This window comes from Patagioenas fasciata, chromosome 7, assembly GCF_037038585.1.
Source record: "Patagioenas fasciata isolate bPatFas1 chromosome 7, bPatFas1.hap1, whole genome shotgun sequence".
Classification (NCBI taxonomy): domain Eukaryota; kingdom Metazoa; phylum Chordata; class Aves; order Columbiformes; family Columbidae; genus Patagioenas; species Patagioenas fasciata.
The window spans coordinates 21,817,791-21,835,436 of NC_092526.1; the positions used below are offsets into that span (position 1 = coordinate 21,817,791).

Genomic DNA, 17,646 nt, shown 5'->3' on the forward strand with positions numbered 1-17,646 from the left:
GTTCGAAGAAGTGAACAGAACTGCTGAGAGATGCAGAGTCAATAAATATGATTTTCACTATTGTCATCATTTAATATGCATCAAATAACAGAATTATGCTGTCAACCTCAGATGAGCACTGACTGTGTTGGAGCTTTCTGTGTCACAAATTATATTTAAATGAAAAATAAACTTGCAAAAGAACCATTTCATGGGACTTGTGTTCAGATCATAACTTTTTTGGCCATGGTACAGACTGGAAGCTCACTAGCTTTGTCAGCTTTGTCATACCCTACTTTTATCAGAATATTATTATAATTCTAGAGGATGACATATTTTCTCTGTGTGGAAAATAATTGATTCTTAGTATAAGGCTGTTTAGGATTTGGACCACAGTGGTAAGCCATGGTGTCTTCCCTGCAAAACAAGTCTCTAAAATATCTGTTGAAAATAGATCTAATTTCAACCATCTGTGTACTTTTGATTACTAAATGCTATGTAAATATTACCAGAAAGGTTTTTAAATACGTGTTAAATCCTCTGAACAATTGAGGTAGTATCTAGTTCTAATGGCTGGTCAGTGGGAGGTCTGTCAGCAGGAGGTGGCTGGTGGCCATTGGGTGGAATTGCTCAGCAAGAAATCTTGCCACACTGACCTCTGTGGCTCCTCCCTTCACCTGTTCATCACCATGGTCTTGAGCTGCAGGTTGGCACCATGTGCCAGGAACATTTTCTGTCCTAACTTGTCATTCTGATACACCGTAGATGTCCAAAATAAACCAGTGGCACGGATGAGGCAGCTGCAGTCAGCACAATCAGCCATTGCCTAGGGCAAGCACAGAGGGGAGAAAAACAGCATCTCAGGCAGCTAGGGAAAACAAGGTTTGAGCTGCATGGGTCTCTCTGCTGGACATGACTTAAAAATAATCTAAAATCTGGAGCTATTGTAAAACCTTATTTTTTGTCAGTGAACCCAACTTTGATCTGGGCTGCCTTGAAATGAATTCCAAAGAAAAAATTAATTATTCATCATACTCCTTTAAAAACTTGGATAGAAGGCTTGTTAAAATGTGAAATAAAATTTCTTTTTGTGGAAAGCAGGAAAGGCGAAAGGTAGCAAGCTAAATGACTTGTCCTTTCTGATACTTTATAAGTGAGGAATTTTCAGCTTCAGGAGTGAGTTCCAAAGTACATCATATTATGTCTAGAACTATTTTGTGCTTCATTTTCACATATATTCATTTTTCAACCAATGCATTTTTCTATATAGAATTAATATTTAATATAGAGTTATCACAAATTGGTATATTATTTTGCTGTGGCTGTAAAGCCTTGTTGGAGACCTGTTGGGTGAATAATGATACAATATTTAGTATTTTTCATATTTATATGCTGGGGTTTTTTTTATTTTTTTCCTCCCTCCCTCCCCCCCCCCTCTTTATTTTTCCCCAGTACTGGAAAATTTATTGCAATATACATATATATATGGGATGTTTCATCCAAAAGTATGAAAAAATAAGAATTCATCCCACATTCTTCCCAAGATTTTAAGAAAATACAGGTGCAATTTGTATTTACTTGAAGTTACATGTGGTTTTTGGGTGTGACTGTTCAACCAAGACACTTATGATGGGTTGATTTATTGTAGATGTTATAAGCAACTTGCAGTTGCACAGCTCAGTTGTGGGAAAGAATTTTTTTTCCTTCACATCTGACTGTGCTGTCTTGGTACCTGTTTTTATCTGGCCTCATGAACAAATTTTCACCAGTGAGATGAGTGCGTATCTCTGTAAAGCACTTGCCTGTAAACATACTGCAGGCTATGTGAACTATGTCTTCTAGTTCTGTTATCTCCTGAATATAGCTCTGTAGAGAATAGTCCTTTATGTAGTAACAAAAAGAAAACGTGTGTTACAGAGTTCATCAAATACATGGTGGGTGCCCTCTAGCTAGATTGACATGGAACTAACACCTGATGGCAGACAAATTACAGAATAGTTGCTCCAAAATAAACTTTGAACTTTTGGAAGGTGGGGAGTCTGAAATTCTGATTGCATCAATAACTTTGTGTGGCAGACAAGAAGATTTGGCCACTGTAAGGAAATTCTACAGAGGAATTCAGTGAAAATTTTATATCTCAACAGACTCTAGGAATATAGTACTTTTTTTTTTTTTTTTTTTTTTAAGGAATGCAATGAGGTTATTCAAATCTTATTTATGTTACTTATATCTAGAAATCAAAAATTAAGGAAGCAGGACAGGAATGTTTGAAATGAAGTGTACTTTGAATTGTTTTTAATCCTCTGTTCTCAATTTTTTTTTGTTTTCCTTTTTGGCATTAATGGTAAATAAATAGCCACTATGGAGAAGGGTCAGATGCCCAAGGAGAGACATCTGTAATTCAACATACTGAGCTGAGAAGCCTCTTAAGCCAGTAAATTGTAAATAAGGAGTTTAAGTCTCCTCAGAGAATTACCGTCCTGGGCCTTTTCCAAGAGTTAGGTACCCATCATTTCTCCTAGCACAGAGAAAAAGATAGAATGACAATGCTGTTCTCCCCTTTCCTTAAAATCTGAGTAGTTGTACATTCTGAGAGTTTTTGAAACTCTGTTCCTTTCGCTTGCAGAGGTTTAAATCTCAATTCCCACTCCTCAGGGAAAACAAATAATAAATGACCAAATTGTAGGCCATTACGTTTAGGGGCTATGTTATACATTTTTGCTGAAATTATTCCTTTCTCCATGATACAGTTAAATATTCATCATGCCAGCAAGGAAAGAAGAAGTGTGAGGAGAGTGACTCCTGTGACAGCATTTTGATGTTTGTAATGAGCTAAAGACATAGGCAAGGTGTGAGGACAGAGGTAAGGTCTTTTGTTGGACCAGTTTGCATAACTGAGGAAAAGCTGATAAATACTAGACACAGAAGCACTTCTTCAGGTCAAATATTGAAACAGAAGACTTGAAAGCTGAATGTAAGTTAAGACTAAGGTGGTCTGAGTTTAAATTGAAAATTATTGGTTAGACTGCAAGAGAAAAGATCGTTGGTACTTTTCAAATAGAAAGGATATTAATTGAGGGCATGGATGTGAGGAGGAAGATGGTTACCTCGTAAGGAAAATACATCAGATTCTAATTCCATCCAATCTTGTTCTTGCATACTCCTCTCTAAGGATATGCACTCTCTTCTGATTTGCTTTATTCCTATATGCCTTTCCTTGTATGGTACTCTACACACATGTACAGTCTTGTACAAAATCACATCCTTTAGTTATTTCTTTCCTACTGCATTCCCAGTTTGGTAAATTTATCATACATAGTGCTGACTCCTTGCCTTGAATTTGCTTGTTTCTTCTTACCTGAAACATCATCTTGAGTGAAGGGTTGGTCCGCAAAATATCCAGAGAAATTTCTGAGACATTATTTAAAAATTGAAAGCAGATGCTCCTTCTCACTATAGTTTCCAAGCAATGGAGGACAAACTTTCTTGAAAACAAGCCAGTATTTAGCCTGTGACTTTCCATTGAGAGCCAGGCTAGAGAAGCACCAATTTCAGAGGCAGAAATTTGACTGTATGCATTCTACTAAAGACAGAAGCCTTAACTGTGAAAAATAACAAGCAAAATAAATTATTGAAAAGAAATACTAACTTTCCCATAAGATTGCAGTGAATTCAAGCTATCCTAGCAATCTGAAAAAATATACATTGATATTTTAGAAATTAAGAAAGTCTGAAGTGCATAGTTGGTTTCTTGTGATCTGTTTTCAACTTAGTGTTATCTTAAGTGGGCAATATATTTTTACATGTTCTGAAAATTAATTATATGATTAGAAAAAATTTTTGAGAACAATGTATGGTTTTTTTCATCTAAAGTAAAGATGTCGGTTCTCGCCTTTAATCTGTGTGACTTGTTACACTAGAACTGCACCTGATGTTTCCATAAAGATGCTCTGGTCTGCATCAGTTCTCTGACTTTTTTTTATATAGTATAAAATTTAAAATTTTCTTTACTTCTGTTTTCCCATGCCACTATATTATTTGACATCTACTTTTACAAAAACTTCTTTGCAACTGAATCTTATGGGACAAAGTTGCTAAAATTAATATTGCTGAGACGAAGTCAAGCCCAGTAATGTGATTCTGTTTGTAGCCTAATGGTGATCTTTTAAACTATAGAACTTTATCATTGATGAACACATTCATTCAGGCTTTTGTTCAATGTCAACAGAAGGACTGAATTTAAAATCGAATCGGTGTATAGACCTGAGGGGTTTAGACAGCCAGCATGTTGACTTCTTACTAGTTGAAGATACCATCTCAGTCTCATTGCATTATCGCAGTAAGAATTATTATCTTTTTTTTGTAGGAATAATATTAATATATTTAAAGTTCACAAACTCTTTTAAGTAAATTCTTGAAAGGAACCTTTTTGATATTATGATTAAATGGAAAATATTTTAAGCTATATACAAAAATACCTTATCAATGATTAGCATTAATGAATAAAAGTTTAGGAGTTAGTCTGAACAGATAAATTGCTCTGCAAGTGCTGTTGTTTGCTACTGTTGTCATTAATAGATTATTCTACTTTTAAAATTCAGATGAAAAAGAATCTAGGAACATTAAGAAAGTCCCCAGTAATGAACTTCATGTTGAAATTGAGCCAAATACTGTTAAAAATCAAAATAATGATGAGCAACTATGAGAAATATTGGATGATGATGAAGAAAGTAGCAATGAACAAAGTGAAAATGGAGAAAACCTATTGCCCCAAAAGAATTGTTGTGAGAGGTAAATTTTCCTTGATTAAAATAGCAAATTAACAGCATGACTAAGTATTATGGACTTGAGTAAGCTGGGGTACCAATCTGCAGTGAATACTTCATAATTCTTGTCAAGATTTGTCAGCAGTATTAATTACCTAGTTAGCCAGCCTTTCATTCCCACACTTAGATTTACATGTGATTTTAGCTTATAGTGAAAAATACTCATTGATGAAAATGACACATTGTATCAGTTATTACCATGATTTCCCAGCAACAGCTCCTGATGATAAATATATTTATATATTTATCTATCTTTGCCAAGCAGAGCGGCTTTGGAGGTCCCAGACACATGCTTGGTTGGGTTACAGTTGTTTCTCTTGCCTACCTGTTTGCCCTCAGTTAATTAAGTAGTTGGCTTTACTATTCTATTCTTGGATCTCTGTTGCTATTGTTGTCTCCATGTGACCTCAGCTGATTTCTCCTGGCTCCCTGTTCGTTAGCTGGTCATAAGCTCCAGCACATGCTGTTCTTGAGGATGGAGAAGGGAACCTTCATTTCAACTAATTTAACTGTTTTTTGTAGAAAATGCAATAGAGAAGGAAGGTTGATAAGGGGAGGCAGGATGGCAAAATCCAAAATACTGGGCGCTTTGCTATAACAAGAACAGTGAATTTTATACTATCTTCTGAAAAAATACGATTGCACAAATACTGTCTAACTGAATCTTGAGGGATTTAATTAGGGAAATTTTTACCCCCAAATTATTCTTCTGCATGACATTTTTGAATTTGATTGGATTTGCTCACTTTATGGTATGTGTGTGTGCATGTGGTATGACAAATAATATTAAAGCTTTTTCATGTCTTACTGGTTTTGGGTTTCTTCCCAGTTTAGCCTGGTGTCTGAATTTTCTGTGTTTGTTATTCTTATCAATGATACAATTATTATATCAATTATGATCTTTAAGATTTTAAGATGTTTATGATCTTATTGCTCTTAAATGACATTTATCTTCTTCCCATCCTGATTCTAGAATCACACTTACTCAAAATGATGATACTACCCAAGAGCACATGTTGTAGTGGCAAACTTGATATTCTTCAGGTTATGAGTATCTATTTTTGATATGTGTATATGTAAAGTTTTTCATTGGTATAATTGCACTTTCATGAACCATAAATTGCAGATTTATTTCTATTTTTTTTCTGTTTATTTTGTCATCACATAGATAATATGTTATCAGATTGCAATTTTCATCTGTGAACCAGAAAATACTAAGGCCAAGCATTTTTTTCCACTTCTTGAAGAAAAAGTGTTGATGGGTAAGTTTGAAAATCACAACTACAGTATTTATTGTAGAGGCATTCTTGCCTTTCACAGATGAACACTGAGAATTATTGTACCAATAGGAACCTGAATCTGTGTTTAAAAGAAAACAGTAAGTGAGAAAATACTTCTATTACATCTGGATTTTCTACATCTTAAATAGGCTGCCTTGGTCTATAAAATGCCAGAGTAAACATCTAATCGTTAATGTTCAACTGCAAGTATTCATTTTGCAGTACATTAAAGGAGAGAAAAAAAGAGTCAGAGATCTTACAAATTCGGAAACAGTCTTCTAAACTCAGAACACGTAGAATGAATCAAGTGAGCACCCATCATCTGTCTCAATATAATATCAACTAGCTTAGTCTAAAGCATTGATAAAGACCTTAGACTAATCTGGCTCACCCTGCACTGAAGTGGAGGAGGAACGTTCCAGAAAACTCTTGTAGCACTTGGGCGGGAAACTTCCAGCAGAGAATATGTAAAAATTAATAAAGGAAATCAATTTTTAAACTACCCCAGGTAGATTCACAAAAAGACATCTGATGATAGTCTGAGACGTTACTTCTTCAAGAGAATTTAACTGAACCAAAATGTAAGCTGTCTTTGTCATGAAATGGGTATTAGGTTGAAGGATGTTAACCAGAAGAAGTCCCTTGAATTCTGTAGTATCAGGAGGAAAGAATTATGAAGGGGAGCTTAATTTATCTTTGGATACTCCCTAGCCTGGTTTCAATGTACATTTTCTTCTCTTGCATATTAACTTTGGCTTACATCACTTATTTGTGATAAAGACTTACTAGTCTTGTATCAGTTGGGATATACCAATACCTACGGCAGGGGGTATAGTGGGAGCGGGTATCTTCCATTCTCTTGCTGCTGTGAAGCTACAGGAAACAGGAGCAACAAAGAAGATTAAACAGTGGCTTAATTCATCTGAGCATTCTCCCATAAATGAGTGAGTTTCTGGTGACCAGCTGTGCTGGGTTTAGAGCTATGTTGAGCCAATTCCAAGAGCAAAGTGGTCACAGCACGTTTCAGGATGTGAACTGGCTTCATAATTTCAACTCTGCAGTCTGCCACACAAGTATTGCAAGGCTTTTTTCACTTGCTAGAAAAGATTGATCAGTATGTAAAACTAATTGCCCTGCTTGCTTCTTTTTAGTATAAAATGCAGTGCAGCAATGAATGACCTGGCGCATTTTTATGGGAGAAGCAGCACAGAAACTTGCCAGTGGGGAGAGGGAAGATGGTGAAGAAACAAGTGACAAAAGCAGTGATAGTGACACTAAGAGTACTAGCTGTTCAAATAGCAATGATGAAGAAAATGGAAAAGGTTCTGATCATTCCAAGGAAAATGAGTTTGGAGATTCTACAGTATTTCAGTTGATTATTTTGATTCTCCAACAGACATGTTGAAGTATACTGATTAATCATATTTTTTCTTGCAAATTTTAGCAGTCTTTACTAACATTAATATCGGATCTTAGAATTTTTGTAGTCCTTCTAGTATTTTCAGACATATACCTGCAAAAATTACGTTGTTCTGTAACTGGATGACACCTGCGAACTTGATGTAGACAGAAATAATTGATGAAGTATTTTCCCACTGGAGCAGCAAGTCACATGGAAACTGTGATATAGATTGTCAACTGAGCAAAACATAATATTTTAGACTATTAGTCTTGTGGTATTCCTTTGCACCACTTAAACAGCGGAAAATGAATCTTCCAGCATGATTATGCGAAACTCCCTATTCTGCAAAATAATAATGCAGTTTTGATTGACAGAAATACTGCCTTAGAACAAAAAAAAAAAAACCTGCTTGCTGAAAGTTGTTGTGATTTTTATAGTCTTGACATGAACGAAATAGCTGTTAAGAGTATTTCAACCAAAAAGCCTTACCTGAGGTCTCTATAAAAATGTATAGCTTTAGCAAAAGTCTCTTGTCCAGATTTGGAGATAAACCACATAACAATGTTGAATAAGTGCCAGTTACAAAATTGCTCAGAAAAAAATCTACATAACTGATAAGACTGTGACTTGTACCAATTTGGTATTCATTTATTGTTATCATTTATAAAAGTCATAGACTGAGATGGCATGAATCACGGTAGCAATGGCAGGTGTCACTGTGGTGTAAAATATTCATACTCAACTGGAGAAGTTTGAATTCACACTCCTTGTGAGTTTGGTCTGCATGAAGAGATTATAGGATTTGGAATCTTCAATAAATTTTCTGCAGCTATTCAGCTGTTTTTCTGGCCACGGCTAGGCTGGAGAAAGAACAAAAGTCTAGTTTCTCAAAACGGATAAAAGATAAGTAAGCCAACTGTTTTCCAGAGAGACGTGGAGCGCATCCTTTCTCACTTAAATTGGATGAAAATTATCAACTTCTGGGAGGCTGTGATTCCTGAATTACTAATATTAATTTTAGTGTCCACATCATCCAGCTTCTCTTGCTTGTTTTTTAATTTGGAGATTTTTCTAAGAGACAAGAACTTGCTCAAAACCTAAATGAATTCATATTCATGCTCTTAAAAGTAACAGGGAAAAATCATAAACTGGGAGTCATTCTTCCTACTTTTTAAATATGATGATTTTTCTGGACTGGCATTAAAACTTTAAAATTATTCAGATATGCTCTTGAAAGTCAAATTCCCCTTTTAGTAGACCATCTCAAGAATAGATTATATACATAAACTCGAGATGGTTTACATTTTGTGCTAATATCTTCTGCTATTTTAAATTGAGACATCTATGTGGGATGTCTACCATATGTATTACCTCAAATCAGTTGGTGTCCACATGGTGACAGCTAAGTGAACCATGTTACAATGCTGAAAGAAATAGATAATAAGTGTTCTTAAAAGTTTGGACGTAAGTTGGCTGGCATGCCTGTAAAAAGGTATGTATCTAACTTGACGGGTAGTGCAACTCTTTTGCCTTAAAATACTGAAAAAATACTTTGATTAAGCTATACTACTGCAAGTAAGACTTGTACCCAACTCCAACTGTGCTTACAGTTTATTTTTTTTAAATAGTAAGAATTTTATTGTACAAAACCTATAGTTGTATGGGGATAGAGAATTAACCTGAGTGTAATCACATTCAGTAAAGTAACTAATTAAAACCAAACATAGCTAGAACATGCTGTTCTGGGGTAGACAGAAGAAAAGATACAATAAACATATTTTAATAAACACATGAGTACATTGAAGTTTAGTGTTGCTTTTTCCTACAGAAATTCTAAGGACTGATATTAATGTTTAAGACTACATATTAACCATTTTGTTAATATTTGTTATAATTTAAGGGTTATATTTTCCTTTTGTTATATTTTTCTATTTGTTATAAATTTAAGGGTATATTTTCCTTTTACTTCAGTGTAAGAAAAAACTGTACCAATGATGTGTCTAAATGATATTGAATAAATGCTTTGTGTTTTCTTTTTCATAGGAAAAATAAATGCTCAAGTAGTGATGAGACTATTTATAAGTCTTGGGGAGATAATCAGTTAATATTCTCATGCTTATATAAATGTGAAATTTTAATATAAATATTTAAACTTCCATTGGTTTCTTTTTGGCTTTATCTGCTGTGGTATCTTCGTGCGGTGTTATTTTTCTTTCAGTAAATCCTGATGCAGATCTGTTGGGATAAATATGACAGGGAAGAAGCTTATCAAATACTTGTGACTCTTAACAAGGCTTAGCTTTGCAATGTCTGTTTCTTTGTTTAACTCCACAGCCTAAAGGACATGAAACTCGAACAGCACAAAGGACATAAAACCACAGATCTTTGAGATGAGATAATTTATTTTACTTGAAAAGATCTTCCTGTGTTGCAGAGGTGCCTTTGCGGCTCTCCAGTACTTCATCTTTTTACAAGGTACAATGCCTCTGTATCTCAGTGGCATCTAAAGGTCATCGTTCCTGGAGTCTCTGTCGTTACCAGCATGTTCTTATTCTTCATGTTTCTTGTAGAGAATTACTGCAAAGTGAAAGAGAAGGACAATGGTGGTGGTTTTTTCAAATTATTTTCAAAATGGGCATGTCATCTGCTTTCACAGTCCCATGCTTATTTAAAAAACAATGTACATGTCACAGAACTCAGAAAGTGGCCCTCTGGCAATGGGGAGTGCTCAAAGTGCTGTAAAGTTTGAATGAGTGCCGTAGCTATTTTGTTATCTTCATACAGTGTCTATAAATGAGATTAGGAGAAGCTCATATACTGTTACTGGTGAATTGAACAGAAAAGCAGGAGTGAAGACAGAGGGACTAATATGGAGAGTCTCTGAAGGGCTCCAAAGTTTTACTGAAACTAATTCTATCTGGTTAATCAAAACTAGGAACCTGTAAAGAGGATCAGCCTAGTGACTCTGATAATGATAGATATTATTCTGAGTAACTAAAACTGAATATGCAATGCATAGTAAAGAGATTTTTACCTCTTCAACGGAAAGTGTTGAAGGCTTTTAATGATGCTTTTCAGGGCTTCTCAAGACTGTCTGGGAAGTGGACTTCTTCTAAATCTAGTTTGTCTTTACCTACCTTTTTAAGGAATTGAAGTATTAATTAAATGTCTTGAATCTCATTTTTATGTCTAATAACAGAAGTTGTATTTATAACCGTAAAACATAAAACTAGTTTTCACCCTCTGCTGAATGTGGGTTTTTTAAACCCCGTTACTAAATACTTGTTTCTTGATCTTTTGAGTGATTAAAACTGGTCGAATAGTTTCTTTGCGTACTTTGCATCTTTTGCGGGCCTTTTGGTTTAAAATTTGCACTTTCAAACTGGTTGTTTACCAACAAACCTTTTAAAGTAGCAGGTCAATCTGTAATGCCTTTACTCGAACAAGAATTTCTTATACCTCTTGGCAGTTGTCCTTCAGTAACCTGGATTCCATGCTGTATGCGTCTTGAGGAAGAGACTATTCGCTTGGAAATAAATACAGTAATTTCTTTAACATGTTACAAAACAGTAATCAGAATGCAGTTATGCCAGTCTTTCTTATTGCAGACTGCGATCTGTTGCAGCTCTTTATGTAGCCTGCCTCTAGTAAGCAATGGATGCATTAATCTCTGAAGGCATTGAGGGCTGATTGATGCTAATACATAAGCCAAATTCCAGGTCTGACATTTCAAATACCAGAGGGGGAGATTCTAGACTCTTTTACAACCTGGAAGAGCTATGTGTTGGTCTTTTTGCAGTCTTTATATCCCCAAAGCCTTTGTACAGAATTTTCTCTGAAGGAAGAGGCCAGTGGAACTACATGTCTGACTTTAAACTTTTCTGTATGGCACGAATAGCATGAACCTGGCTATCTGTCAAATCTTTCAGAATTTTTGTTAGCTCAGTTTAGCATCAGTGTAGTTTAGTTTACACTTCTGTTTAAAGCTATTATTAATCTTTGAAAAGATGACTGGTAGAAGAATGCTGAGGAGTGAAGTCCCAGGTTGATGTTCTCTCATTGTAGTCAGAGAGGAGTGCAGGTAGCCTTGTTACCTGTCCTGTAGAGGGAGGTTATGCTTGATTCATTGTTCAGAGCAGTGCTGCTCTTTATCTGATGTGCATAAACTTCAAAAAACTTTTTCGTGGCTGAATATGACCCATTAAAGATAGCATGACTACATTGTGTCTCTTTTTCTAGCGCTGAGTTGCTAACAACCCCCCAGATGACAGCAGCTTTGCATTTCGCTGTGATCATCTTCTTCTGGTGCAGCTATCAAAATGCCAGCAAGACAAGTCAGGTAAATGTGGGCTTGCGGAGAACTTTTGAAGGACCAAAGTGGAGAACAGGAATTTATTACATAAGTAGATCTGAATATATATCTGTAACATGAAAATTCTAATCTGATTTTTCTGCTTGGGAGCCAATGTCTTCAGTTTGAATCACCTCTTGATCAGTCTCTTCATCTGGGAGAAGTGTTTTTTCCTTAAAATTGCCCCTCTATGCTTTCATAATCTTCCATGCTAATACTGAAAAGAGATGTAAGTGTAACAGCTGATGACTTAATTTAAAGCTCATGCACTCGTCCATTACCTCAAAACAGGAATCTGTTTATTGTGAGAGTGCTAATGAAGTCTGCTTAGATTAGGGAATACAAACTACTCAGTCAACCAGAGATCAGTCAGTTTTTTCTTACCTGCCCATCTGTATTCTCTGGTGGACAAACTTGGTATCTGAATTCTGAGAGTACAGTGTGCCAACTGTCCGTCTTTGTAGCTGTTCATATCATCCTGATTGTGTTTGTGTGCTATGTTCGCACCTTGTTGCAAAATTTAGGTATTGGTTTTCTGCTTAAACCACTTTAATTTCAATCAGGGAAAGTTTTTTTTATTTTGATATCTGTAATATTGTAGCTAAAAACATATAAGAAGAGTGAAGGATTTCCAGTATGGTGCTGCAGAAGACCATCATTTCACTCTGATTAGTCATCAGTACTAGTGAAATAGTAGAACTCATCAAGGCAAAACCTGATTTACCCACCACAGAGAAAAGAGGGAAAAGAAAAAAATTTTAAAAGCCGAGTTAAGCTCACAGTTATAATGATCCTGAAAATTTCTGGGGCCTAGGAAAGCCTATACCTGAGACTGAGTTATTATTTGAGAAGTGTTTTCAAAAGTAGCAGAAAAGCCCATGTTTCTTTGTTTCCGAGGATTCTTTATGAAATATGCTTAATTTAAATAAATCATGTATGAAAAATTCCCAGAGTCCAGCTCTCCAAATTCATTCTGAGACTGGAGAGCCAAACTGCATTATCTCCTGAGAATTATTAAAATTACTGAATATTCTCATTGCAAACTGATGCCCTCCAATGGGATAAAAAGATATAACTCAGTGAGGCATAACAATTGTAACAACATATCACAAGGGGAAAATCCAAGCATTAGCTGTCTTGACTCTACAGGATTATTGGGGGAGGTGGGAAATAAAATTTATTTCAAACACAAGGTAAACAATTGCAATTCTCTAAAACTGGAAGAGACTAGATGGGTGTACTATCACTATTGTTATCATTTTTTGGTGCTAAAATCACAGTTCTCCAACTTAAGTAGTTTTATTTGATCCATTTAGATAAATAAGGTTTTCTGTTGGGTTTTATTGTGTTACAGTTTGGAAGTAAATGGGATTCTTTGCTTACTTCCATGTTTACTTGGGAATATTGGGAGCTGGGATTTGCTGCTGCTGTTGTTTCAGGATGTGGGCTGTTCTTTGGGATATTTTTCAGATGAACCAGATCAAAATGGACAGCAACATGTGTCAGCATGGATCAGGAAGGGGACACCCTGAAACAAGAAGTCACAAAGTATGTAAAACAATGTGCTTTGGATTAGATTTTTCTAAATGCCCTTCATCACAGCAGTGCCAAATGTTCTAGCTGGCAGTTCATCTTGAGCTGTCTTTGAAATCTGAGTGATGGACATGATCCTTAAATATGGGACAGTGGGGTACATCAGTGACTGATCATAAAACCCAAAGCAAACATAGCGCTTACCTTCATACATTTTTATCAAGTCCCATAAAACAGCAAAAGTTATCTGTAGAATAGGAGTATAAATCCATAGTCTTAAATGAATTTCCATTTGTAGAATTTTCTGGACAGGGCCAAATAATTAGAGTAAATGTTATTTTTTCTTGGCACATTCTTTTTTTTTTTTTTTCCCCCAGATATATAGTAGTTTATTTCTATATTTTTAACACTGCAGATGATAGCCAGGAAAATTCTGATATACTTAGTTTTGAACAGTTTTCCATTTTTTCTTTGTGAAGAGTTAAGGAAATTTGCCATTTAAATTATGCCGTTCTGTCGAAGATACAGGTAAATGAGACATAATTGTGTACCAGGAATGGTGGGACAAGAAACAGGTACCTGATACAAATAATGTATTTTGTAATAGCATACTGGATTACAAATTATTATAACTGTGTGATTTAAAGGGAAAAAAAAAAAAAAGAAAAATAAGAAGAATCACAGGCTGCAAAGATAAAAATACAAAACCACAATTTCAGGAACATCACAGATGTACAGTATACATACTATCGTATACATTTTGAGGGAAAGAGCATGCCTGGGCCCAGCCAACTAGAATATTCAGAAGCTGAACAAAATGCAAATTAAAAGGCAACAGAGAGATAACTCTCCTGGAGGTAAAAATGGCAATGATAATAATCACCAGAAGGCAAATTTACTTCCCCTCCTGCAGATAATTGCATGTATAACATGACTATAGTTCAGACTATGAAGCAACAAGGAAAAATATGGCACAGTGCCTTTCCCCTATTTGCTTTTCCATTTACTTGTAGTTACATTGTGAACTCCTTACAGTGTAGGCAGAAGGTGCTCCTGTCTCTTAAAATGTTGTATGCAGCTAGCACAATCTTCCTCTGCTCAACAGTCATTTTTATATGCCTGCAGTTACAAATACTGTATAATCATTGACTGGTCTTTGTTGCCAAAGATGTTTATTGTGTCACTTTCGTTTCTGTGCCCACCCGGGTTACTCAAGATTCATATTTTAGCATGTCCAGTTAGTGGATGGAGGTGAACTTAAGATACTCCATGGTCTGGCTTCTTTGAGTTCTAACTGATGTGCTTGTTACAAGCTTCAACTAAGGGAACTATACATTTGCATCCTGCTGCCTTGCTGATACTGTGGGTCAGTGTTTTTTCCTGCGTGTTTCACATTGGTAAACGTCTGGGTTCAAAGCAAAAACCACATCTTATGGGGCTTCAGCCTGCAAAGAGATCCTCTAACCTGTGCTTACAATGCACTCGAGCAATAGCCACAGAAAGCGGGCTGACACACGGACAAAGAGAACAGCAAAGAGGCTGAGCAGAGAGCTCGGGCAGCACAGCTGGAGGGGAAGGCTTGGAACTCTCAATGAAACCGGTACCTTTCCGGGTGGCCTCGCCTGTGCACGTACAACTGGCAAGGCTGTTTCAAAGGTCTTGGTGTGGCGGGTAGTGAATGAAGCCTCCAGAGCTGGAGTGGTTTGGGTTTAGGTCGGAGTTTTAAGGGTGTCTGTTGCAAAAGAGTTATCAAGTGTGTCCTTGAGTGGTGCACAGCCGCGCAGGGGGAGGAAGGGGGGGACCCGCGGAGCCTCAGAATTTGCTTCCTCCCGCTTCTTCTGTCGCTGCCAGGGCCAGGAGAAGGAGACCTCCGTCAGCAGCGGCTCCGAGCAGCCGCAGCCGCTCCCGGGTGGGCTCTGTGCAAGCCGGGCTCTGTGCAAGCCGGCCTTGCGGAGGCTCTGGGCTGAGATACAGCGCCATCTGGAGGGCCGGGAGAGCGGTGCCGGGCTCGGTGGCGTCCGGCTTCGACATATTCCTGCCCGTCCAGGAGAAAGCGGGGTTGCACACCCGCCCGGGCTGGTGCGGGGCTGCTGCCCCCTCCGCCCCTCCCTGGCCCTGCCGCTGACCTTGCCGGTCAGCGCGCTCGCCGGGCCGCCGGGGCGGGGCTGTGCGAGGCGGGAACTGTCCGCGGTGCTGAGCGGGACCAGGGGCGTCGGGGTGCCGGAACGACTCATTTCCAGCGTGCCGCGGGAAGCGCACTGGTCTTCATTGTCTGGCTCCTTCCCGTACCGGGCCTCGACTTCTCCGAATGCGTAAATATTTAGGTTAAAACATTTCTATTTGCTCCAGACACAGGCATTTCTGGAAGGTCAAAAGGGAAAGAATGAGTGCACACTCAGTGTGTCTGCCAGGCACAGACCCAACCGGGTGGCACACTGCAGCGGCTGATTGCTTAGATCTTTGCGTGATCTTTCACTGTCTCTTTGCACTTCAATCCTGTTACGATTTCATATGAATGTTTGTTTACGTTTAAAAATACAATTAGCTACAGTTATATTATTATTTCTCATGCTCTGCACTGGGCAAATATTTTGTCCGATTGGTTGAAAATACCTTTAAAACGATAGCGGGGAATAGATGGGGAAAGGTCGTGTCAGCTAGGGCTGCTAATTCCTATGGAGATCTGTTTAAAAGCTAGCTTTTGAGCTGTCGATGTTTTTGTTACGTGTCTGGTTCCTAGATAGTAGGCATGCTTGGCAAATCAATCGTCTTGGGTACTTAATGCTGTCAGTCGGCCGATCTCCTTTCCAAAATGGGCTTGTAAGTTTTTGCTCTTCCCTCGAGTCCAAGGACATGTCCCTCCTATCGTTGTGCTGGCCGGCAGCCCCTGCAGCCGGTTAAAATCTCTGGCTCAATCGGTTTCCCCTCCTCCCGTCTCATTGCAGGTTCCTCCCAGGGCCTTACGTGCTATCTTTGTGAGAAGGGTTTGGTTTAGGCATCTGCGTAGCTACCACGACATGCCGAAATGTAACACCACGCTCACCACAGCAAAGTGTCTGCGATGTTTGGGGTGAAGAAACACGGATGTGGGTTTGGTGGTGGTACAAAAGAAAAAAAATGTTGTCTTAATATTTCTCGTTTTAGCAAAAGGATGTCTGATGTGAAGTCGTAATCTAACAGCAACACTGAGGGCAAGTCACAGAAATCCAGGTGTTTCCCTGTGGCCGGGAAGGCACAAAGCACGGTGGTACCTGTGCCTCTGCCACCCTCTGCCGGAGAGCAGGATGGAGGGCGCTGCTGGTCCCTGCTGGTGGTGGGGACGGCGAACTAAGCCCGCCGGGCACACCGAACCTCAGCACAGCGACCGGACGTGGTTTTGCTAAGCTACTTTTAACACCAACCCCGCTGGACCCACTCGTGGCCCGCAGCCTGCGCGGGGCAGTTGCCGAGGTCGCAGGGACAGTGCGAGCGGGTGTTCGGCCCGGTCGGCTCTGCCCGCACGCTGCTGTGTGCGGTGCTCTGCCGCGTGTTAGCGCTGCCGGCCACCTCGGGTCAGGCCAGCGTGATCTAGGGAAAGCCTCCAGCGTTGCCCGCACAAGGGACTCAACTCGCAAAGCAGAAACCCCTGTCTGTGTTGCCGGCCCCGCCGCTGCAGGGCAGCCCCAGCCGCCTCGGGAGCCAGCCCCGCCACCCCGGGGCGAAGCGCACCGGTGGCGGCAACCGGGGCTGGGTGGGCCGGCCCTCCCCGCCCCAGCCGGCCGCCCGGCGGTCCCCAGCCCCCGTGCGGAGCTGCGCGGAGGGGGTGGCGGCAGTCCTGTGACTCATGCCTGCGTCGAAGCAGATCAACCGGCGATTCACGCTTTTAAAAAAGCAAATCCGAGCACTTCTGGAAAAAAAGGTCATCTCGCATTAAATTCCGCGGCGCGATTGGTATTCCGACGTCGTTTCTGGCGGAGTTTATAAGCGGCAGGTCGCTCCCAGGCTGGAGTCGCCCTGCCTGCCTGCACTCCGGCAGGAAGAGTGGTCCTCTCACCCCATCGGTAAGTCTGCCCTAAACCGTATTTTATTTTTGAAACCTTGGGAACCTCTTTCAGGATCTGAAGCTGCTTTTTTTTTTTTTTTTTACCCTAAAATCGATTTTGATCGCTGTCGTACCCATAGAGGGATAACGGGTATTTTGACACAGCCAGCGCCTTGGACATTGTGTTAACCTGTTACTTCACTTCCAGGCATTGTCTAAAGAATCTCTTCTGCTTTATGGTTGTTTTCTTTTTC

General features: G+C 39.0%; 1 protein-coding gene and 1 long non-coding RNA gene across 3 annotated transcripts in view; both read left to right on the forward strand.

Annotated features, from left to right (window-relative positions):
* The first annotated feature begins 4,602 nt into the window (after positions 1-4,602).
* On the forward strand, positions 4,603-11,820 carry LOC139828357 (uncharacterized). Its single transcript, XR_011739870.1, has 4 exons — positions 4,603-4,770; positions 5,974-6,067; positions 9,822-9,962; positions 11,727-11,820. It is a non-coding gene; the product is annotated as an uncharacterized lncRNA (long non-coding RNA).
* A 1,546-nt stretch (positions 11,821-13,366) lies between these two features.
* Positions 13,367-17,646, forward strand: part of GAD1 (glutamate decarboxylase 1) — a 38,274-nt gene continuing 33,994 nt past the window's right edge. Inside the window, exon 1 of one of the 2 annotated variants that reach the window (XM_071811059.1) lies at positions 13,367-13,386. The gene's annotated coding sequence lies outside the window, so the exon portion shown is untranslated. Of the gene's footprint in view, positions 13,387-16,380; positions 17,412-17,646 lie in introns of those variants that run through there. The other variant, XM_065840979.2, reaches the window with a different exon arrangement.